We start from the raw sequence: 25,303 nt of genomic DNA, 5'->3' as shown, positions 1-25,303 counted from the left end.
AGGGGCAGCTTGTTGCATAGCCGTACTTTCAAGTAATGTCAAAGTCAAAATAATCTACTTTGTGTTTTACCAAAATCAAACACACCAGGTTGCATTTTGCTTTGTCTAAAGAATCAATAATCAGCGATCTTTATATATTAATATTTGTTTTTAATTAGTTACTTTATATTTTAAGTGTAATTGATTTTTAGGAAGTGAAAATTAATTACTAGTTGGTTCTTATTTTTTAGATTCATAGAGGATGGTCAATAACTTGCTTGATGCTTGTTATTTTTAGGCTTATAGTTTTGAACTGACACTACAACAAATATCACCTTTGATAACATGATATAGTGGCATTTTTTCCATACTGCTACTATATGTCAATTATGATTGCATTTCTTTACAACAATGCTACAATCAATTATCTAAGTCACAGTTTACTTTTTATTATAGTAGTCTTCAATTAGAAGCAGATTTTAAATGCTATTTATCAAATTAGCCAAGTGGCACTTTACAATGCTACAAAAAGATCATTAATTTGATGGCGATAAACAAATGTGACAAAAAAGCGGTTACAAATGGTGCAAAAAGAACATTACTTTGGTAATAATAAACAAATGCTACAACAACAAAAAAAAGGTTAAACGGATTTTAATAAACCGCCAAGGGTATCCTACATTTTGCCACAATTTCTATTTTGACAAAAATCCATAAATCCCTCTCCTCCCTCCCCATTTGTCTCTTTATAATTTGCCAATCTTCCAAAAGCCAAAATCCCTCTTGTCTTTTCTTTCCCACTAAATCAATCAATCAAGAAAAATGGAGGTTACTCACGGAGAGTTTGCTTTTAGTCAATACCAGTTTAGCCTGTAAATCATTTGAATCTTCTGGCAGTCTGAGACTGAAGCTGAGAGGGCAGATGTGAGAGCTGCAATCAAAGCTCGGAATATATTTTATTAGGCTATGGCTACGTTGGAATTCACCTAGGAGTACGAATCTCAGTCACACACGCAAAGTGATAAATAATAAAAAACTCCTTATAACTCATTATTTATTATTTATCACATTGTGTGTGTGGTTGAGATTCATGCTCCACCGCAAATGAATTCCAACATAGCCGAACCCACTTTTTTAATACTCTTTCAGAAGTGTACGTGCTTTGGCCTTAGCTATACTTTTGTTTTATTTAATTTTAGAAAATTATTTACCATCTACCTATTTGTTTTGTCTTTTTTAAAAATACACAAATATTTTTTTTTCAGTGCGCCAGTTGAAGTTAGCCGTTTATTACACTCGTCCACTTCCGTTTGATCTCCATCAATGGATTTAACATAATATTAACGAAATGACCTTTTTGCCCCTCAAATGAAAATTACAATTTAACCCAAAATAAATGAAAATTGGAGATAAATTGCTTGCATTTAAGTTTTTTCAAGTAATAGAGTTAAACGCAAAGGTGGATGCTAGAAATTGGAGAAAAATAGTGTTTGTTGCTTGCTAGACTAAGAAAATTTGTATTTATTTTTTCTCTTTCAATTGAGTTAAACGACGTTGGTTATCTTTCGTTGTTTTTTTTTTTTAATTTTCAAACTGCGTTAAATGACATCATTTTACTCTTTTTTTAAAAAAAAATTAGCATCATACAACATAATTTTAGGTATTTGAATGAAATGCCCATTTTACCCCTCTAATGTCAACAACGTTCTAACTGTGGTTAGACAAAAGTGGATGAGCGCAATAAAAAGCTAACTTCATGTGGCACACTGAAAAAGAAAAAAGTATTTGTGTATTTTTTAAAAAAGCAAAAAAAAAGAGGTGGATGGTGGATACTTTCCCTTTAATTTTTAGGCACATTTGAATTCAAGTTAAAAGTGATTCTATTTGAAGTTAAATATTTTACTAAAGTAGGCAATGTATTCTTATTGTGGCTAAGCTATGTGAATGGTTAGGCTTCATATACTTCATGAACCTTTCGAAAGTGCATTCATACATTTGAATAACTTATTAAAGAATGGTCTTACTATTAATTGGTCGATGATTGATAATTCATATAGATGACGTACTTGATAGTAATTATATAATGCGGGATAAGCTTTGTACATGCCATTTATATAAATTATTCCTACCCTTGAAAATGTGATTGTCGTTTAAGCATACTTCAACAGTTTTGCTGGTAAAGTATTTTACTATAATAGTTCAAAGCTACTGTGAATTTTATTTGCTCTATATTATTACTCTTTGTTATAAATTTTGTATTTGTAGAATTTCTCGATCCTTGAGAATTGATTTTCTATGGTATCATGTACTCATCAAGGTACCATACATCTTAGACCTCACCAAGAAGGATGCTAAATGGATATTTTTCGTGTGCCTTGGACGCTCGTTAAGTGCAATTCTACTCCAACCTGAATATGTTATTATTCCTTGCTGTAATTTTCTTTCAATAGGTAATATATTACTTATATATAAACTTTCGTTATTTGATATTTGTCACAAATCCTTGCCTACTATAATCATGTATAACAATAACTAACTATGGGTTTGGAGGATTTTGTATCTGTAACTGATGCTTAATATAAAACTTATATGTTGGTGATTGTATGTTCCATTTGTAACTGGTCCTACTTTGTAAGCCGACGTCCCAAGAACATAGATTGCATGTGTATTTTTTTTTTTTTTTTTTTTTGCACTGCAGAATCTTAAATGTTCCATCAAAATTAATTAAGTTAAAATTTTTAAAATTTATAGCTAAACTGTTGTTATCTAACCAAACTTGCTAAACCCTTTTAAAATTTGTTCGTACTTGAGAGTTATAAGAATATGTTTTTATTCTTTATTTTTTATTTTTTCATTCATTTAGTTTTGTTTTGAATTCATAATGCGGGTAGTGAAGATTAAGAAAATTTTATTCAGAGGCGTTGAAGGCAAATGGAAGATAAAGGCGGTTTTCTCCTTGATGATAAAGGCGGATTAAAAGAGCATATATTAAAAGAACATATTTATGTTGTGGTATATGTTATTCTTTTTTTAATGTAATTTGAACTTTATCTTGTAAATTATAATCGTATATGTATATATTGTTAATTTTTAATACCATATATTATCTATAATTTTTTCTCACCAATGGAAATGAGTTGAATGATAGCATGTTTATACAGTTTTGGTGATATTTATATTTAGATGGATACCGTACCTGAACATCCAATATTTAACTTTATACAATGCTACCAAAAGCAGTATAACGATATTACAAAAGTAATGAAGATTACAATACACAGCATTTTCCAAAAGCTATAACTGCAATTTCATAGAATTTTCAAAAAGCTATAAATGGGTAATCTAATGTAGCACTTCACAAAGCAATAATAGCTTTTCCTGAATGGATATGTTATAGGTCATGGCAACTAGTTAAAGCTACTTTATTTAAAGATTTCTAGCTAAATGGGAAACTTGGTGTTGGCTAAAACGCGATATGGTGATATTTTCCAAAAGCTATGACTAATCCAATGTAGCACTTACGCAAAGTGCTTTTCCTGAATGCTATATATATATTATAGGTCACAGCAAGTCAGCAACTAATAAAAGCTACTTTATTTGAAGGTTTTTAGCTACATGTGTTGGCCAAAATGCTATCCTTCAGTTTAGATAGCATTTTCTGAATGATATTCCATGCCGTCTTTGTTGTAGTGTAAAATTCTATTTAAAATATGATGTTATTCTATTAAAAAAAAAGGGGTCTTGGATATTATTTTTTTGACAATTAAAAATCGTATTTGAGAGTTTATTGATTTCTAAAATAACCAAATCTTACTTTGAAAGTGTATAAATTCTTTAAATTAATTTCATACAATTTATATTTGTAACATAATCTGTCTCTCTTTTCCAACAAAATTTGAAGATTTGGGCAATATATCTCGGCCAATTTCGATTCAAATTAAATTAGATGTCCCAACTTTGATTTCTGGTGGCCACTTGAATTAAAATCATGACGAGAATATGCGCGTAAAAATTTAATCTGATTTTTTTTAACTTAATTGACTTTTAAAAGGTAAATCTAATTGTCCAAAGATTATGAACTAGGGATTTAGAATTTTAAATTAAAATAAATCTAAAGAAACCTTCAATTGATTCGACGGAAGGATTATTAATGGCCTGCCCCCACGCAGTAGACTCAGCTTATGTAAGATCTTCGGCATTATTATGTTATTATTGGCCTTCCCTTTCTATGATAGAGAGTTTAAGACAATCATATGATTTCTAATTTTGCATGATTTATAAATGTTTTTCTTTAATTTAATATGTTTGACTTCGACAGAAGTTACGAGCTAATTAAATAATTCATTTAATTGACAGCTTGCCATTCTAAAGGGAAATAACCATGTTTACTGAAGCAAAAAACCTACGAAAATTGACTTATAATAATAATTATAAAATTTACTTGTAACAAATCAGTATTTCGAAAAAGAAAAAAAAATCTTAACGAGAAGTTTCTTTCTCGGTTTTTGAGGTTGGGTTGTGAGTGCTAATTAATTATTTGTTTTTTTAGAAGAATTAATTATTTGTTTAAATGTATGTAAAATGATTTTTTTATTATTTAAAACCATCATCAATTAAGGATAGGCCGGACACCCTACCACACACTTTCTGTAGTTTAAAAATAAAAATAAAAATATATACATTTAGAAGGAAATTACTGAATTCTAAAACCTCCAAAAAGAGAAATAGCAAAAAGCAAATAAAAGAAACAAAAAATAAAGAAGAGAACACCGCAAGACAAAGCCTAACAAAAGAACTAACTTCATGTATTCGATCAACACTTAAGCTTCTTCTGATCATTAAAACCATAGTTTGGTCAGCCTACGTCGGTAATAATTGTTGGTTGCTTCCTCCAAATCTATTCCAAAATTGCCAAATCTTCATATGAAAGCTCTCCTTATAAGCAACAAGAAGAAGAACAAAAGCCCATATAATGAAACTGAAATGTCCGTATGGGCGTGGTAGAATAATGGAGACCAATGAGACTGAGCAAAGAGATCCCGAGATCATCTCAATTGCCTTGAAGACTTGAAGCTCCGATTTCATGGCAGCAAAATATGCAAAGGCGTAGATGAGTATAGCCAACAGAAACAGGCACATACTCATCAAGTGCGTTTCAATCAAGGATTTACTTCTGTTTTGAACATTATTAATTTCAATAACTCCAACAAGCAATGGGATTAGAAATACAAAGATTGTGTGGTATGGTGCCGATGATGATGAGAAATTTTGCACACTGCCAAACCATCAAAATATGATATAATCACTTAATTTGCATAATAAAGTTTTGCGTAAAAGTAATATAAATGATCTATGGACACTATTGTAAAGGGAGATTGCCAATTTCATTGCCAATTTCATTGCCAATTTCATTCTAATGTAATCAATATATACAATTTACCCCATGTTGTTTTTATATTAGCCAATAACTTCCTAACCGCATAAGTATACAATATTACTCCTATTTTCAAATACACTTTTATTTATATTTATTATAAATTAAATAAATTATATGAATAGAAACTAAATAAAAAATTTAAGTATTAAAAATAAGAAGTATATGTTTTGATGTGAACAAAAAATAATAATAAAAAAACTTTTTTGTACTTTTTTATTTAGTGAACATTTTCTTCTAATAAATATTTTAAAATATTTAAAAATTGAATATAAAAAGTAAAAGAAAATATTTTATTATTTATTTTATAATATTATTTATTTATCATTCAAGTTTTCTTATCATAATTTTCTTATATATTTATTATAAGAAAATGTCTATAAAATAAAAAGTACAATAAAAATATTTTATTATTATTTTTCACATCAAAATATATATATATTTTTTAATATTTAATTTTTTTATTTTCATTTCCATTCACGTGATTTATTTAATCCATAATAAATATAAAAAATAATAATATTATAAACTTATACTGTTAGAGAGATTATTGGCCGTTATAAAAATAACAGGGCAACAAATGGTATATATTGATCACCGTAGGGGAGAAATTGACAATCTCCCCTACTGTAAAATCTTAACTTCTTATTCCTTCTCTTAAACATATATTTACAGAATGAAAGTAAACGCTTACCCAATAATAGTTGGTGGATGTATATGGGTTACAGTGTTGGACATGTTAATCACAGTGTATGACCTGCAAAATATCATATTCTTTATTATGAATTAATACATTTATCTCTCCTCTTGAAACCCAAATTTTGTAATGAAACGAAAGGATATTCTTGTAATTAAGCAAATGATCTGTGTATACTTGAGAGAAGAGAAGAGAAGAGAAGAGAAGAGGACAGAATGAATTCGTACCTTTGACAAGGGTCACGCCTCCGCACTTCCATTTCTTTGCTTACCTTTTATGTTATAAATCTCTCTTCCACTAGAAAAGGCAAGTTAATAGGAGGCAGCAAGACTTAAAAGAGTTGGGGACGTTAATTAATTTACTAACTACTAATACACTGAATTGGATTAAGAAGCAAGTTTGTGATTCAACAAAGGGTACAATGAGAGAGTTTATATAGGCAAATTATTATGTGTGCCTTTTCCATGTAAGAGGAAAGAAGTGTGACGAATGGGGATGTGGAAAAGAGTAAGAGCAATCTATAATCTGCATGGTGTACATGGACTGAAAAAGGACATGAATTAATACATTTATCACGGTGTTAGCATATTGCCCTAGTCAAACATCCACAATCAGGTTTACAAAAGCAATACCAGACAGTGACGAAAGAATAATTCTCTTGGAAAAGATGATAAAAAACCAATATAAAAAATCCCCATCTTAAATCTCTTGAACACCACCGAGATGGGTGGGATGGGGCCGTTGTGGAAACAAGAAACACAAATTAAATAATAGAGGAGACATTGAATGGCTTATGTTTAGGTCTAGCTAGCACCAACCTCTAGTGGAAAATCTTTAACTATATTTTACTCCCTAAATATAGGGAGTAAAATATATTCGATCTGTTTGCCCAGTGCTGGCAAGCAGCTAGGTAGTGCGCTCTTTTATGCAATGAAACACTTGACCTAGGACCTACGTTAAAGTTGCCCGCACCATCTGATAGGGACAAGCTCCAAGATGCTTTGTTAAGTGGCAGCATATTACTCCAGTCAAAGCTTAATTATCAAGGCAGTCACAGTAGCCCTCCACCAATTTTCAAATAACAAAAGCCAAAGAGTATCAAAAGTGAAAATAAATGCAAAGAGGGGTACAAGAAAGGATCAAAAGTGGAAAATGAGCACATGTTTGTGATTGTGGGTCTAATTTTCAACTTGGTGCCTTAAGTTATTTCGAGGTAACTATTAATTAATGGACACATTCTACTATTTTAAAGAGGCCAACAAACCCAAATATTATATGTTTGACCAAAGCAAAAATTAATAGCACCGCGATGAGATATGAGAAGATGAGATAATGATGTCTTGAGTTGGAGATCTCACTCTCACCAAAGTTGGACTTAAGAATCCGAGCTTTAATAGAGGCTGGAATTAAAACGGAAAAAAAAAGGGCACCGCAGAAACGAGATTTCTTTGAGAGAGAGAGATTTGATTTGACAGAGAAAAGAAATAAATGAGACAGACAGATAAGACACTACGGGCAGCGTATAAAAAGTAGAGGTCTTAACAAGCAGGCCGGGTGTCATGTTTTTGCCTCTTGCTCAAAGATATTCTTTCTTCTTTCTACCGTTTTGAGGACATGACGGCGACAAACGGCGTCGTTTCACTGAGGTTGATGTTTCATAGGATCGACGGTTTTGACTTGTGGCGTCTGATACTGAGGAAGTTCATGTCGTGGCTGTTGATGATAGCCGAAGGAGAGCTCTGCAATTCCTTGGATCAGATGAGGAGCAGAGCGCTAATGGCTTTGATGTGGGTGAATTTTGATCTTGATTCAAAGTTCAAACATTAGGATCAATTTTCTGTATTTTTGAATAAAATTTTCGAGCTAAATTCTAGTCAATCGTGCACTGGATTCAGGGTTTAAACGTGGATTTGATAATCACAGAGTTGATATCTTAAAGAAACCAAGATAACAACTTTGTTTAACTTTCTTTATTCAACAATTATTTTCTTAGTTTACGAAATCTATTTTCATTCATTTCTCAATCTGTTTTTTTCGTTTTTTTTTTAATTTTTTCTTTTAATCTTGAGCAGGAATCATATACTCTCGGAGAGACACCAGTTGTTATTATGATGTCATCAGAAAATATTTTGGCGCGCATAGACAGGTAAAATATATATTAATTTAAAAAACTGAAAATTAAGTTGAAAGTTTAAATTATTTTGCAGATTTATCATTGATTTATGTTTTAAATTTGAAGATTGCTGACAGATGTTTAGAGGACGGAGCAGAGGATTTTGAAACGCGTCAGATGGGGGTGAGGCTAAGAGATTAGAGCTCGACAAAATGGAAAACCTCATTGATTTGAGACTTTATTTTGACAAGGAAGAAGAAGGAGTCGTCAATTTAAAGGAATTAGCAATGGAGTCATACAGAGGCAACGCTGTTTTCCCCAGCTGGATGATCTCATTAACCAATCTAAAGAGTTCAGCACTCATTGATGGCAAAAATTGTGAGCAGTTGCCTCTTTTTGGAAAATTGCTATCCCTTGAAAAGCATTAATTATTTTGAATCAATTTGTCTCTAAAGAATACGCAATATTTTCTAATATTTTACACGTGTAAATAAATGAATGAAGCTGTGGTGGCTCAACTTGTCAAAGGCTGTAAATTCTTGACATGTTTGAACCATTACCTGAGATTCACAAGTCTACATTAATTTAGAATATGAAACCAGCTCCTGGACTCAGTTGGCAGCGAATTCATAGATATATTCTGTAGATAATGATCAGCAAAGGTGGTAAGTCAAAACTGCTTAATGACCAAGCCTCCATTGTTCTCTCATTTTAACCTGATTTGCAGTTCAATTTTTTATGATTAATTGTTGGGTTGGAACTGAAATTCTAGTGTCCTTATGTCAATTCATACAAGTCTGGCTAAGGGTAATGGATGAAAAATGTTAGCTTCTTTTTCTTTTAATTTTGTGCAGTTACATTTAGCTGCAGCTGGAAATTTTGAGGATTTGATAGCTGCAGCTTGGAGCGAGCAGCCTTTATTGCCAGGATTTTCCTCGTTATCAGAATTTCTTGAACAATAACTCGGGTTTTTATTATCAACATTTTCATGTTTCTCGCAAGTTAAACTTCATCAGAATTGTTTTGGTCTTCTACGTTTGCTGGAAACTGGTAGAGCGCCGCGCCAACGATGATGGCAAGGTACTAATAACATTGCCTTTTTCATTTTTTAATTTTTAATTTTAAGAGTTGTATTGGGATGTGGGCTATCAGTGTCAAATATGAGTAGACAAAACAGAGTAATGAAGCCCTTCTCACAACTAATTGTCATTTAACAACAATAATGAATAATAATAATAATTGTTAGACTAGTTAATGAGATGATGAATATTATGACTGTAAATTCTGAGAATTAAAAAAGTTGTCACTCTCCTAAACTCTTTCAAAGAAATTCGTACATCACCACAAACAATTTGATTTAAAAAAAAAATGATCAGCTCTTTCACATTTTACCCGAACCCCATGCATTAGGGTCGTACGTGTATAAAAAATTCAAGAGGCAGGTCTTATATTTCTACAAGTAAAATTTTTAACATATCAAAATATCAAACAGTACAGGTCCCCAGGATGGAAACTAAGAACGAAATAGATTAAATGCTTTGAAAAATTAGACACAACTTTTTACTTTATCTAAAGTCTACTCAAGGCTCTGTATGTATGAATGTCGAGTTGCTGGTCTTTAATTAATCTAAAGTTTATACTTTTTGATTAATGCTAGCAAAATTTCCCAGACATCAAAGATCAATAGCACTGGATATAGAAACAATGAAAAGCATGCTTTATGAAGCAGCATTAAAAGGGTGTGAGCCTACCTTGTTAGAGTTGCTTCAGCAGGATCAATTAATCATAGGCAGAGTTGGGGTGAATTGTCTCTCTGAGTTTCCTTTGCATGCGGCAGCATTGCTTGGGCATGTGGATTTTGAGGGAGAGATTAGACGACAAAAGCCAGAGCTTGCTGGAGAGTTGGACTCAAATCAATTTTCAGCACTTCACATAGCATCACAAAAGGTTCATGTTGACAAGATAAAAGCACTTTTACAAGTTAATCCTGCCTGGTGTTTTGCTGGCGATCTGGATGGAGCCCTCTTCATTTGGCAGCCATGAAAGGACGGATTGATGTCTTGGAAGAGTTGTTCAGAACCAGACCGCTTGCAGCTTCAGCCACGATGATTTGGGGTGAGACCATCTTACATCTGTGTGTGAAACATAATCAGCTGGATGCACTGAAATTTTTGTTGGACAATATGGATGATCCTCAATTTTTGAATGCTGAGGATGATTATGGCATGACTATCACGCAGCTCGCAGTTGCAGGTAAACAAACTGACGTACTGTTTTATTCACATTTGTAAAGTACATAATTTGTTTGTGCTGGGAAAGAAATAAATATACCTATGGGTGAAAAATCTTCAAGTTCAAATCAATCACAATCTTAAGAGTTTTTCTAATGAATTAAATTATCTCCACCAGTTCCCAATAATTTGATTTGTAGCAAGCAAGAGTTACTTTAGAAGGTCAATTTTGGCTTGCTTTTCAAATAACAAGTTTGGAAATCAAATGCAGATCATGTTATAGGCACTCATTTATTTTAATGAACATTTGTATTTGGGTATAGTTTGATTTACCCCAACTAAAATGACAATCTTTAATTTACTTGCAAGATATGAAATTATCAATTTACTACTATTTTCATTTTAAAAGATGAGGGCAAAATGAGCGTGTGTTGATGAAATTCTTTTTATCTTCTTAACAACAAATGGAGTAAAGTTATGTTTTCAGAACCTCGTGGAATTAGTTGAAGAATATTGTCATTCTAAGTGGGGGTATGTAAATTGAAATTTATGCTTTCTTTTTATCATATACTAATAATCAAATATGCAGGTCATACGGTTTTTGACAACTAGAACTATGATAGAGGTGAATGCTCTTAATGCAAATGGCTTCATGGCATTGGATACACTAGCACAAAGCAAAAGAGACAAGAAAGATTGGGAGATTGAGGAGTTGCTTTGACGTGCTGGGCCATCTATAGAGCAAAGGATGTTCAATTGTCAGCAAATGAACAGACCAACAGCTTAATATCCCTTGAAAATAAATTAAATAATAACCAAAAGCAACAAGGCAAAGGAGTTGAAAATTCAATTAAGAAGCTGGAAGATGATTGGTTGGAAAAAAATGCGAAATGCCTTAATGGTGGTGGCATCATTGACTGCTACTATGGCTTTCCAAGCTGGTGTGAACCCTCCTCATGGTCCTTGGCAAGACACTTCTTTTTCTTCTTCCCAAGGTCATGCAACTGCACATCGTTACACTTGCATTTTATTTTTCAACACCACAGGTTTTCTGGCTTCTCTGAGCATTATACTACTGCTCTCTATAGGTGGGTGTGCTTGATAATGAGTATCAGTTGGTGCCAAGTATAATATTAATTCATTTTGTTAGCGATTTTCAAGAACTCAATTAAGAGACAATGGACAAATTCAGCATCAAGATGTGTACTGCAACAAGGACTAATAATGAGATATTAAAACAAAGGAATTAGTAAAATACATTGATAATTTTTGTTTTCATCTCAAGGACTAAAAATGAGAGAAAGCAAAGAGTTATTAGAATGTGTACTGCAACAAAAGAGTACAAACTTGGATTTTCATACAAGACATTGTGCATTCATTGACCAGATTTTTTGGCCATTATTAACCTTATATTTTTTATTTTTAACCAGACTATTTTGCTTTATTAACTATAAATTTATGATAATGATGCCTATTAATTCTTTAACTGTCATTCTAATCACACATTGGCCCAGAAGATCTATGTAATCATTTTTTCAAACCTTGGGGTATAGATATGTAATTTAAAACTAGCAAATCAAATAAGCTTTCGAAAACATCATTAATAATCCTTGAACGTTTCGATGTCAATGTTGATGAATAAAAGTCAGATATGTGAAAAGGAAAAATATAACCACATTTTGATTTGAAAATGAAAAAGGTGATTAATCAACTACGTAGGAAAGTTAATAAATAAATAATCACCACAAATGAATACAAAAGAACAAACAACAAAGATTTTCTACATTACAAAAGTGAGTTATTTACAACTGTTCTCGACAGATTAGTTGCATCTACTATTACAAACAAAAATTACTTTGATACTTCCCAGCAATTGCGTGTCACTTACATCCACTTAATTTCCCAATCAGCTTTAGCGTGTGGGGTCTCCTTTGCATTACTTTCATCCATTACAAACAAAAATCACTTCTTAATCTTCTATAAGCTTTGAAACTTCCCTCCGATTGCATGCCATTTGCATCAGGTTAAGCGTGTGGGGACTCCTTTGCATTATTGCAGATTCAGAGACGCAGCATATAAAAAGAACGCAAAAGGCTGGATGCATTCTCTCAACGTAATTGCCTTTTAGCATTATTCACCAACACCATGGTTGATGCCATCGTTTTTCCTCTCTTAGAGCAGCTGATTTCCTTTTCTGCTGGAGAGGCGACACAACAGGTGAAGCTAGTTAAGGGGGTTGAACAGGATGTTGAAAAGCTTACAAGCCATCTTCAAACGATTCATGCTGTGGCCAGTGATGCAGAGCAGAGGCAAGTGAAGGAGAAGTCCGTCAGACTTTGGCTGGGTCGGCTCAAGGACGTATCCTACGATATTGAAGATGTGTTGGATGAGTGGATCACTGGGCGACGCAAATTGCAAATGAAGCAGAATGCTCATTCAGCTTAGAAGCAGGCATGTTCCTGCTCCCCTGCATCTAGCATTGGTTTTAAATGGCCGTATTTGAATCATCCTCAGCCTCAGGTCATTTTTGCTCCTTGCTCTCTCGATTTGTCATCTAATTCAGAAACAAGAAGTATTTGAATCAAATTCTACCCAGGAATATATTATATGGAATATCTTCTCTTCTCTCAAATATGTATAAATCATTTGCTTAACTTCAATAATATCCTTTTGGTTTCATTACAGAATTTGGGTTTCAAGTGGAGAGATAAATGCATTAATTCATAATAGGGAATACGACTTTTTGCAAGTCATACACTGTGATTAACATGTCCAGCAACGTAACCGATATACATGGACCAACTATTATTGGGTAAGCTTCTACTTTCAATCTGTAAATATATATTTAAGGGAAAGAATAAGAAGTTAAGCCTTACAGTAATGTCCGTGGATCATTTATATTACTTTTATGTAAAATTTTATTATGCAAATTTAGTAATTATATCTTATAATGATGGTTTTGCAATGTGCAAAATTTCTCATCATCATCGGCACATACCACACCCTCTCTGTATTTCTAATTGCATTGCTTGTCGGAATTATTGAAATTAATAATGTTCAAAACAAAATAAATCCTTAATCGAAACACACCTTGATGATTATGCACCCGTTTCTGTCGGCTCTATTCATCTATGCCTTTGTATATTTTGCCGCCATGATATCAAAGCTTCAAATCTTCAAGGCAATTGCTGCGATCTCAGGTTCTCTTTGCTTAGTCTCACTGGTCTCCATTATTCTGCCACATCCATATGGGCATTTCAGTTTCATTATATGGGTTTTTGCTCTTCTTGTTGTTGCTTATAACAAGAGGTTTCATAAGAAGATTTAGAAATTTCGTAATAGATTTGGTGGAAACAACCAACCATTATTGTCAATTAATGTAGCCCGATCGCATGCTAGGAATGAAGGAATTAAAAAATTTCCAAGCAAGATACCAAAAATCCGTGGGATTAATCATTTTCTCCTCTAAATAATACACTGATACTACATGGATCGATAAGTTACCTTTACTAAGGTAAATACATAAATCACATAAGATTTTTTAAAAAAAAAAAATTAAACAAGAAAACTTGTTTATTAAACACTAGAAATGGAATCAGGATTTTTATTAAGAGGGACCATACCAATTAATTAGTAATTGATAGATTTTTCTAAATCTCAAATTTGTCAAAATTTATTTGAAGCTGTGATTTATATACGTACTAGTAACAAAGTGACACGTGCTCTAAATTGCCACTTCAAAGAGAAAAACCTGCACCATCTAAAAAGACAAAAATATGTTATATAATATCATTATTTGATGGGATATTATCATTTTAGTTTCTCCTGAAAGTATTCTGATATATCAAGTCTACCATAGTTTAATAAAAATTATATTTTACTAATTAATATTTACGTTGTTATCACTTTACCACTATTGCATTAAAAAATAAATAAATAATTAACAAACTATAAGTTAAAAGTCGATTTCGTACCTGGCACATGCTTTTGTCCTTTAAAAACAAAGAAATAACAAACTCGTCTTCCTCTTTTTTATTTTTCTCTTCGTCTTCGTTTCTCATGCTTCTCTGTTTCTTCTTCATCTTCAAGTTTCCCTCTTTTTTCTTTTCTTTTTTCTTTCCCTCTTGATTTATTCTTCTCTTTTTCTTAATTTTTTTTCCCTCTTTCTCTTCTTCTTCATTTCTTCTGCTTCTCTATTTCTTCTTCACATCTTCAAATTCTCAACTGAGATCACCCTTCTTCAAATTCACAGAGCATTTGTCTTTCTTTCTCTGTTCTCTCTCAATTTCATCATCCTTGTCGATGTTAGAGGCTGCATCGGCTTTGTTAGTATCTCGGTGGCGGAAAACTTGTAAGACTTCGGTAATGAAGATAGAGATGGGCGTTTTGACCCAAACGTTTGGCTTTTATATATATGTATATTAACATTTTGATTTTTTTTTCTTTTTGAATTGCTTTTTTAAATTAAAAAATTAAAAAATTTGCATGAACCGGCATATTTAATAAATGATGCGTTTTAGCTTCAACCAAATTTTTTTTAAATGCCGTTAAAACGGTAGTAAAGTGATAACAATGTAAGTAATAGGTGGTAGGATGCAATTTGACCAATTGATTGATAAAATTTAAATTTCTTTGGTGCTAGATGTAACATGTGAAGCAGGCAGCAGAGCAAGACTGCGGAAAATAGAAGCTTTTAGTGAAAGCCTAAACTCGGGTAATTCTATAAAGTACATGTTTTGGCTGATTTATCTAAATCAGGAAATTTTATTTCCATCTGTTACAAGATCAAACAGAAACTGCGCACAAATAAAAGGATTCAGATTATGAAACCATTTCCAAGCAGCAAATTCATCCAAAAGTTTTAATAAGTTTCATGGTTGAAAATTGTTAGCTTCTTTCGCTTAAAATCCCAGTTTGGATGAGCAGAGTTACGCTCGAGCTTTCTGTTGCGACACTATGTTCCTGGTTTCGATCGTCAAGCCCTTATAATCTTTGATCAGAAGATCCTTTCTATCTACTCCGACTGAGAGATGGCCCCTTTGCGGTCGTGAAAGCCAATGCTGAACCCTTGCCGGCTTAATAGATCCAGGATGTGCCTTCTACTCCAGGAGACCCTTGACTCTCAACGAGAGGGATCGCACCCCTTTCTTTAGCCCTTTCCGCCCGTGTTGTTGTCAGAAGCTGCGGTTCTTTTCATCAGCCTGAACCTTAACCTGTCGCTATGGATAACTCAGGTTTTTGTTAGCAGCTATATCATCTTTTTCACTGTTTTGAAACTCTTAAGATTAAGCTTTAGCAAAGTTGCTTCAGTTATCCATGTAATCAGGCTGAGGATACTTAGCAGCTTGTTTAGGCAAATGTCAGAATTCAGTTTGTTTGTTTGCCGAAAACTGGTGCGGTGACAAGGATACTAGCAAGGAGAATATGATAGTTTTTTCGTGTGAGTGAATTTTGAGAGCTGGAGTGTATTGGGATTTGCAATTACAATCATCCTCTGCCTCAGGTAATTTCTTCTCCTGCTCTGTCGTTATTTGTTCTCAAATTGAAAAGCATAAAGTATTTCAATAAAATTCTATACCAGGAATATGTAAATGTTTCTAATTTTTTTTATTTCCATCTGTTTGCATTCATAACTTTGCGGCACATGTACTAGTTAAAGAACAAACAGAAACAGAGTTGAAAATGAAACCTTTTCCAGGAATCAATTGGCAGCAAATTCATATAAAGTGTAAGCAGTGATGAACAAAAAAGCTGATTCGCAATTTCCTTTTTTTATAAAGCTAATTGTTAGGTTGGAGTTGTTAGAAGGCCATTGGGCTAATCTACGTCGCTACTTGCCTAGATTGCAGGGGGTCAAAACTAAAAAGAAGCACTGAATTTTAAAAGGCATGCAATAATTCTTGTGGCCATATGTCAATTCATGCAAATTTGGATAAGTTTAATGGTTGAACGTTGTTAACTTCTTTTCCTTTTGTACATTTTGGTGTGCTATCAAGTGATTGCCGTAGGTATGTTTGCATATAGCTTCTGCTGGGAAATTTGAGGATTTGATGGCTGCCCGTGTTATTGTCTTAAATTAGATGTGATGTGATAAGCTTTTTCAGTATTTTTTCTCCTTCTAAAAGATAATATTTTAATAATTTTTTTGGAGACAAAATTTTCAGTAATTAAAATTCCAAAAATGATTTAGTGGCAGTAGCTAAATTGAAGGGTGATCTGGTCCCATGCAGTAGACTAAGCTCACATCACGTCTTCGGCAATATTATGTTATATATTATTGGTCACGTGTAAATATATTAATTGTATGCAGATCACAGCTTCAAACAAATTTTGACAAATTTGAGATTAAGAAAAATCTATTAATTACTAATTAATTGATATGGTCCCTCTCAATATAAATCCTGAATTCAGTTCTAGTGTTTACTAAACAAGCTTTCTTGTTTAAAAATTGAAAAAAAAACCTGAATTGATTTATGCACTTACCTTAGTAAAGGTAGTTTATTGATTTATGTAGTATAAATTATCCAAAAAATGTACTCTGTCAAAGCAAGAAAGCGAGAAATACCTATATCATGATGACAAGTACTCTGTGGCAATCCTTTCAATGAAAAGCTTCTCTTTTATATATCCTGCTCCATGGCCTCAAGAAGTTGTTGATCAGCCTCCTCCTTCCTCCATCTCCTTCTTCCTTGTCAAAATTAAGTCTCAAGTCAATGGGGTTTTTCATTTTGTCAAGCTCTAATCTCTTAGCCTCACCCACATCTGACACGTTTCAAAATCCTCTGCTCCGTCCTATAAATATCTGCCACAATTTTCAAACTTTAAAACATAAATCAATAATAAATTCTGCAAAATAGTTTAAACTTTCAAATTACTTTCATTTTTTTAAAATTAATATGTATTTTACCTGTCTATGCGCGCCAAAATATTTTCTGATGATATAATAACAGTTGGTATCTCTCTGAAAGTAAATGATTGCAGCTTAAGATTAAAAAGAAAAAGAAAAAAACAGATTGAGAATGAACAAAAATAGATTTATGTAAATTAAGAAAAATACTCGTTGAATAAAGCGTCAAACAGGGTTGCTACCTTGATCTTCTTAATCAACTCGCATCCGGTCATTCCAGGCATACAGTAATCTGTGATTATTAAATCCACCTTTAAACCTTGAATCCAGTGCGCGATTGATTAGAATTCAGCTCGAATTTTATTTAAAAAAAAAAACAGAAAATCTAGCCTAATGCTTGAACTTTGAATCAAGTTCAAAATTCACTCACATCAAAGCTATCAGCGCTCTGTTCCTCATCTAATGAATTGCAGAGCTCTCCTTCAGCTATCATCAACTGCCAGGACATGAACTTCTTCAGTATCAGTCGGCGACAGATCAAAACCGTCGCTCCCATCAGACATCAACCTCGACAAAAGGACGCCGTTTGTCGTCGTCATCTCCCCACAACAGAAAGAAAGAAGAAAGAATTCTTAGCTAAAATAGAAATAGTGTAACTTCAGTGACTTTCTTTGACCCCTGCCCTCTTCTTTTATACGCTGCCTGTAATGTCTTATCTGTCTATTTCATTTGTTTCTTTTCTCGATCAAATCAAATCTTTCTCTCTCTAACGAATCTCGTTTCAGCGTTTTTTTTTTTTAATCTTTTAATTCCAGCCTCTAATGACGCTTGGATTCAGGTGCCCACTTTGGTGAGAGTGGATGATGATCTCATGTAACATTGGGTCGTTGACCTCTTTAAAATGGTAGAATGAGTTTATGAGTTACCTAGAAATAACTTAAGGTACCAAGTTGAAAATTGGACCCACAATCTCAAAACTTGTATTTCCTTTCACTTTTGATATTTGTTTTCACGCTAATTTTGATACTCTTTGGCTTCTTGTTACTCGAAAGTTGGTGGAGGCCTACCGCCACTGTCCTGATGTTGCCATGTTTGGCTGTCTTCGTGCCACCAAAATTGGCGCATACTTTATTCTGGTTACTACAACTAAGCCAGATTCTAGGTTTCAAAATTGTCTTAATTTTAATAATATCCTTTTGGTTTCATTAAAAATTTGGGTTTCAAGTGGAGAGATAAAATGTATAATTCATAATAAAGAATATATTCTTTTGCAGGTAACACACTCTGATTAACATGCCCAGCAACGCAACCGACATACATTCACCGGCTATTATTAGATGAGCATCTACTTTCACTTTGTAAATATACATTTAAGGGAAAGTAATTACTTTTTAGAATTGCTTGAGTAATTACTTGTACTTTTTAGAATTTTTGACTTTAGTATATCATATGAGAGGTGACAAAACGGGTCACCGGGTCGTGCTCAAGTCGTGTCAGTTTCGTGTCATATCAAATTTAGGTAGACTCAAACACGGCCCATTTAATAATTGTGTCAAAATATTGAGACCTTAATCCGACATGAAAAATAAACGGCTTACCCAATAACCTTCTTAGTATTTATATATTTAACAAAATTTACATTAAACAATTGTATATTGTGTATATATATATATAATTTATCGATATTATAAAATATACATGTCTATTAGTATTTTTCACATTTATACTATTGAAATTATAAACCTATGTAAAATTTTATAAATGAAATACTGTGTTTATGTTTATCCTTCCAAATAAAAAAAAGAATAATATCGAATATTTGAGTTTTGGTGACAAAAACCTACAAATTAATTTATAATAGAAAATATGATCATATTACTAATCGGGCAAATAAGTCAAGTACTTTAATTTTAACCTAATATGAAAAAAAAATATGTCTACCCAGACCCAATCCATTTAATAAGTGTGTCATAATTGATTATCCAAACTCATTTTTTTATATCGAACAAATATTTATATTGAGTAATCAAGCCGTGTCAAATTTTACTAGCTCTATATAACATCACCAAAATTGAAGGGAAAGAAAAGGTGATTGAGGCATCAGTAGATTGGTGGTGATGCACACAACCTTATGTCTCAAGCAGCATCCAAAAGAGTGGTAATTAACAGAATATTATATATGTCTCAATCATGAATCACCTTTTACCAAAACTCCCCGTGTGGCCGTACCAATGTTTTTCCATAAATAATAACACTTGCCTCCTCATTCTTAAACTCAAAATCTTCCTCTTTCAAAATTCAAAACCTTCCTCTTTCAGTGTATTGGTTGTTAATAAATTAATTAACTGAAAGAGAAAGCAAAGAAATGGAAGTGCTGGGGCGTGCCCCTTGTCAAAGGTATGAATTAATTCTCCTCTCTTCTCTTCTCTTCTCTTCTCTCAGTTATATATAAATCATTTGCTTAATTTCAATAATATCCTTTTGGTTTCATTACAACATTTGGGTCTCAATTATAACCTTTTGCAGGTCATACATTGTTATTAACATGTCCAGCAATGTAACCCATATGCATCCGCCAACTATTATTGGGTAAGCATCTACTTTCATTCTGTAAATATATATTTAAGGGAAAGAATAACAAGTTAAAGCTTTAGAGTCATGTCCACATATCATTTATATTACTTTTACGTAAAACTTTGTTATGCGAATTAAGTAATTATATCTTATTTTGATGGGTTTGCTGCAGTGTCCAAAATTTCTCATCAGCATCGGCGCCATACCACACACTCTTTGTATTTCTAATCCCATTGCTTGTCGGAGTTATTGAAATTAATAATGTTCAAGACAAAAATAAATCCTTGATCGAAACACACTTGATGAGTATGTGCTTGTTTCTGGTGGCTCTACTCATCTACGCCTTTGCATATTTTGCTGTCATGAAATCAGAGCTTCAAATCTTCAATGCAATTGCTGTGATCTCAGGATCTCTTTGCTCAGTCTCATTGGTCTCCATTACTCTGCCACACCCATATGGACATTTCAGTTTCATTATATGGGTTTTTGTTCTTCTTCTTGTTGCTTATAACAAGAGGCTTGATAAGAAGATTTGGCAATTTTGGAATAGATTTGGAGGAAGCAACCAACAATTGTTGCCAATGTAGGCTTGTTTAGAATTGTAGTGTTTAGGCTATTCATTTTCATGATTAAGAAGTACCAAAAAAAAAGAAAGAAAGAAAGGGTCTTGTTTCAAATATGGTGGCGTCCCATAAAGCGTTTAATTATACGTTCTTCTTTCAAAAATGATGGCATCACCTAAAGCACTTAATTCTAGAACATTATATTGATTCATTGATTCTATCACAGTGACTAATTTCATAGTATTGCGTACGTAAAAGTCTTTCAAAGTGACTAATTTCATGATGTTGTTTTTATTATAGCATAATTCAACCTTTGTCATTTTTATCTTAAATGGGTCACTGAAAAGAGTTAGAAAGCTATAAACGATTTGTGGACTATATTAGGCCTACGAGGTAGGAACATTCTTGTAAAACACTGCAAAGTTTATAGAGCTTTCAAAGTTGGATCGGCTTTCTTATAACGTTAATGGGCCACGGCCCATATGTATAGGCGGAGGACCGGGCAAGTCGGTTGCAAAGCTGCTACAGTACTAATTCGTCCACGGACTAATTTTCTTAATTCTCCTTGTCTAACTATATTTAAATTTGTTTTTGAAGTAGATTGTAGGTAAAGTTATACAAACTAACGTTTATAATTTTGCTAATTTTCTTAAGGGAGATTGCCAATTTCTCCCTTACTGTAATCAATAAATACCATTTGGCTCCCTACTATTTTTATAATAACCAATAATTTTTTGACTGCATACGTTTATAATATCACTTTTATTTTCAAACACACTTTTATTTATATTTATTATGGATTAAATAAATCACATAAATGAATAAATAAAAAATTAAGTATTAAAAATAAAAAAAAATATGTTTTGATGTGAAAAAAATTAATAATAAAATATTTTTCTTATACTTTTTTTATTTCTTAAACATTTTCCTATAATATATATAAGAAATTATTATAAAATGATAAAAAATTATTATAAGAAACTTGAATGATAAATAAAAAATTATTATAACATAAATAATAAAATATTTTTCTTGTACTTTTACATTTAATTTTAAAATATTATAAAACATTTATTATAAGAAAATGTTCACAAAATAAAAAAGTGCAAGAAAAAAAATTATTATTAATTTTTTTGTTCACATCAAAACACATATTTCTTGTTTTTAATACTTAATTTTTTTATTTAGTTTCTATTCACATGATTTATTTAATTTATAATAAATATAAATAATAGTATATTTGAAAATAAAGGTAGTATTGTAAACTTATGCTATCAGGAGGGCTATTAGCTATTATAAAAATAGTAGGGGAGTAAATGGTATATATTAATTACAATAGGGGGAAAATTGTCAATCTCCCTTTTCTTAATTCTCCTCCATAAATTACATGGTATCATCATGAATTTTCTCATTACTTTACTAGAGTAGTATTTACTATTTAGTACTAACTTATCCAATTTGACCATCTATTTGAAGTTTAAACCATGAGTTGGCATTATAATTTGTGTTAGTTTGGAGTGGCTATACATAATGCACGGATGAATAAAGATTATTGAGCTAATTAAACATATTTTTCTTTTAAAAAAAAGCAATTTGGACCTAGAGATAATTTTGTTGAAAAACAAAAAAGAAAGAAAGAAACTAGCCAATTAAACTTAATTTTCATTAGATAGTTATATTATATGTATAAAAATGAAATAAGTAAATAGAAGATTCATGAGGTGTGAGATGATCAACATAAAAATAAGCAATCAATCTAGTTAGTTTTTTGACATTCTAATTATAATCAGTTAACCACAACTTTTTTATTTTCACTTTTTCATGTTTTTACATAAGATTGAAAAAAATATAGCTTATTTTACATAAGATATATTAAGTAATCATATCTTATTTGAATGGTTTTGCAGTGTGCAAAATTTCTCATCATCATTAGCACCATACCACACGCTCTCTGTATTTCTAATTCTACTGCTTGTCGGAGTTATTGAATTAATAATGTCCAAGACAAAATAAATTCTTAATCGAAACACACTCGATGATTATGTGCCCATTTATGTTGGCTCTACTCATCTATGTCTTTGTATATTTTGCCGCTATAATATCAGAGCTTCAAATCTACAAGGCAATTGCTGTGATCTCAGGTTCTCTTTCCTCAATCTCATTAGTCTCCATTATTCTACCACATCTATATGGACATTTCAGTTTCATCATATAGACTTTTGTTCTTCTTGTTGTTGCTTATAAGAAGAGGCTTCGTAAGAAGAATTGGCAATTTTAAAATATATTTAGAGGAAACAACCAACAATTATTGCCACTATAGCCCGATCGCTGGCTAGGAGTGAAGGACTTAAAATTTTTCCAAGCTAGTCCTTTCAAGTGTTATTATTGTTTAGACCAAACTATGATTTTAATGATCAAAACAGGCTTTTGTATTGATCGAAGCTCGAAAGAGAAGTGCTAGTGTCCCCTCTCGCCATGTGTCCCATTATTTTGGTTTCTATGTAATTCTAAATCAATAATAAAATATTGGGTAAAAAAATAAAATAAAATATTGATAACATTTAATTTAATTTTAATATTATTATCTTTATGCCGATAGAATTGCCTTAATATCCTCTCCCTTTCTCTCTAAATTTTTTTCTTCTTTGTCTGCTGCCAACTGCAACTTCTACTTCAATTTCTTCATCAATTTCTTTTTTCGTAGATTACGTTGATCAATGAATAAAACAAAAATACAGCGAATTTTAGGGAAAAATTTTGATGAGAAGAAAATAAAAGGGTTCGAATAAAAGTCTTGATTTCACTTCTTGTGTTAAATAAACAAGTTTTCTTGTTTAAAATTTGGGAAAAAAACCCTTAATTGATTTATGTATTTACCTTAGTATAGGTAGTTTATTGATTTATGTAGCATCAGTGTGTTACCAGCTTGGACAAGGGAGAAAAAGAAAAATTATTGATCATGCAACAACATATACTCCTCGGCCAAATGGTAATTTTCTTTTCATTGTTTAATTTTTTGAAATGTTGTATTTTTATTTGTGCTTTGTACATGGGTGATGGAAAAATAAATAGCCTATAAAATACCTTTTGAAAAACGTGTCATGAAATTTATTGGTTGACAATAATTATTGGTTGACGCGCTACATTGACAATAATTATTCGTTGTTTCCTTGAAATTTATTCTAAAATTGCCAAATCTTCTTATGAAGCGATCGGGCTCTCTCTTTCTGTTAATTAATTTGCTAACTACTAATACACTAAATTGGATTAAAAAGCAAGTGAAAGAGGAAGATGAAACAAATGGAAGGCAAGAGTACCGAGATCAAATAATGAAAGATTTATAAAGGAGAAACGAGATTTCTTGAGAGAGAGAGATTTGATTTGACAGAGTTACTAAATAAATAAATAAATAAATAAAACAGCAGATAAAAGGTGTGACGAGTCGGGATTAAAATGTCAAAAAGGTTGTGAAAAAGTATGCGAAATCATCAGCAAGTTAACGAAGAGAACAATTCCCATAATGCGAACATATAAAAGTTGCTGGATTAAGGGAATAATGTGCACACACTTAGGCATTGGTGTCGGCTGACGGTTGACTAATCGATAAAAAGGAAGTGTCAATCAGACGATTGACAATTTGACATGACATATTTAGGCTGAGTTTTCTGTATTTTTAAATAAAATTCGAGCTGAATTCTAATCAATCGTGCACTGGATTCAAGGTTGAAAGGTGGATTTGATAATCACAGATTACTGTATGCCTAGAATGACCGGATGCGAGTTGCTTAAGAAAATCAGTGTAACAACTCTGTTTCACTCTCTTTATTGAACAATTAGTTTTCTTTGTTTACAAAATCTATTTTCTACTATTTTAAACACGAGTAAATTAATGAATGAAGCTGTGGTGGCTCAACTTGTCAAAAGCTGTGAATTATTGACATGTTTGAACCATTACCTGATTCACAAGTCTACATTAATTTGGAATATTTGAGTTGAACAAATTCTGAAGTAAGTGACCAATTACTTTTTCGCTAAATATATCATTTGATTCAGGTAATTGTTGTTTACTTGCTTCTAGAGAGTTCATGCATGCATTGGCTAGCTGATTTATTTATTTCATGAAATTTCATTTCTACTGACATCTACTTCATTTATGTTCAAGCCCAAAACAGAAACAGAGCTAGGAGCAAGCAGCCTCTATTGCCGGGACTTACCTCACATCAGACGCATAGGCCAGTAGCCAATTACACCTAGCTTTTTTGTCTCAAAGTTTTGGATATAAAATCATCAGTACCCATAGGCCAGTAGCCAATTACAGAGTCCTCCCTCACTGTAAAATCAAAGCCCCAAGGACATTATTCTGCAAACATGGATAAAACTTCTTCTATCAAGACCTCAGTCTGGATCATTCTCATCTTGTGCAGTCAATCTCGTTAGTCTCTTTCCCATCTCCTGAAAGGCATTATATGTATATATTTTGTTTGGGAAGTCTGAATAATTTAAAATGTGAATTCAAAACGAGCTGATACTGCAAAATGTAAAGACGTTTGCATTTAAAAATTTTCATATGTACTTATTAAATTATATATTTTGTATATTTAAAAACATTAGCGGGGATAAATATAGCACAGTCTTTTGTTATTTATAGCTCCTCATATTCCCTGATCATTAAAACTCTATATTTTTTGTTATACTCTTCGCTTACGACGTGTTACCCATAACATACCAAATTTTAAGAGTATATATAATGGGAAATTATCAGTCATATACCCTTAAATGACACCAGTATCAAACGTACTACAACACTTTTCAAGTGTATCACTCATATACCCTAAGTTGACAAAACACTTCTGCCGTCCACTGAT

General features: G+C 32.1%; 3 long non-coding RNA genes across 9 annotated transcripts; 2 read left to right on the top strand and 1 right to left on the bottom strand.

Annotated features, from left to right (window-relative positions):
- Positions 1-7,381: 7,381 nt before the first annotated feature.
- On the top strand, positions 7,382-11,732 carry LOC102615297 (uncharacterized). 3 transcript variants are annotated; one of them, XR_008054448.1, is made up of 6 exons: positions 7,382-7,897; positions 8,183-8,256; positions 8,350-8,888; positions 9,078-9,303; positions 9,894-10,476; positions 11,044-11,732. It is a non-coding gene; the product is annotated as an uncharacterized LOC102615297 (long non-coding RNA). The 3 variants fall into 3 exon arrangements; XR_008054449.1 differs by having other exon boundaries at positions 7,383-7,897; positions 8,350-8,601; positions 9,881-10,476; XR_008054447.1 differs by having other exon boundaries at positions 7,384-7,897; positions 9,881-10,476.
- Positions 11,733-12,359: 627 nt separating this feature from the next.
- On the top strand, positions 12,360-18,754 carry LOC127902032 (uncharacterized). 5 transcript variants are annotated; one of them, XR_008054453.1, is made up of 4 exons: positions 12,360-12,974; positions 13,140-14,805; positions 15,097-15,957; positions 18,576-18,754. It is a non-coding gene; the product is annotated as an uncharacterized LOC127902032 (long non-coding RNA). The 5 variants fall into 5 exon arrangements; XR_008054454.1 differs by lacking the exon at positions 18,576-18,754 and having other exon boundaries at positions 12,365-12,974; positions 15,097-15,168; positions 15,381-16,661; XR_008054450.1 differs by lacking the exon at positions 18,576-18,754 and having other exon boundaries at positions 12,365-12,974; positions 15,097-16,023.
- LOC127902033 (uncharacterized) lies at positions 17,111-18,063 on the bottom strand. The gene is made up of 4 exons (XR_008054455.1): positions 17,732-18,063; positions 17,544-17,620; positions 17,362-17,415; positions 17,111-17,256 (listed from the first exon to the last, which is right to left on the bottom strand). It is a non-coding gene; the product is annotated as an uncharacterized LOC127902033 (long non-coding RNA).
- Positions 18,755-25,303: the final 6,549 nt, after the last annotated feature.

Source organism: Citrus sinensis, chromosome 5, assembly GCF_022201045.2.
Source record: "Citrus sinensis cultivar Valencia sweet orange chromosome 5, DVS_A1.0, whole genome shotgun sequence".
In the NCBI taxonomy this organism is placed as follows: Eukaryota; Viridiplantae; Streptophyta; class Magnoliopsida; order Sapindales; family Rutaceae; genus Citrus; species Citrus sinensis.
Note: the sequence above shows the minus strand (reverse complement) of the source record. Positions and strands in the feature narration are given on the sequence as shown.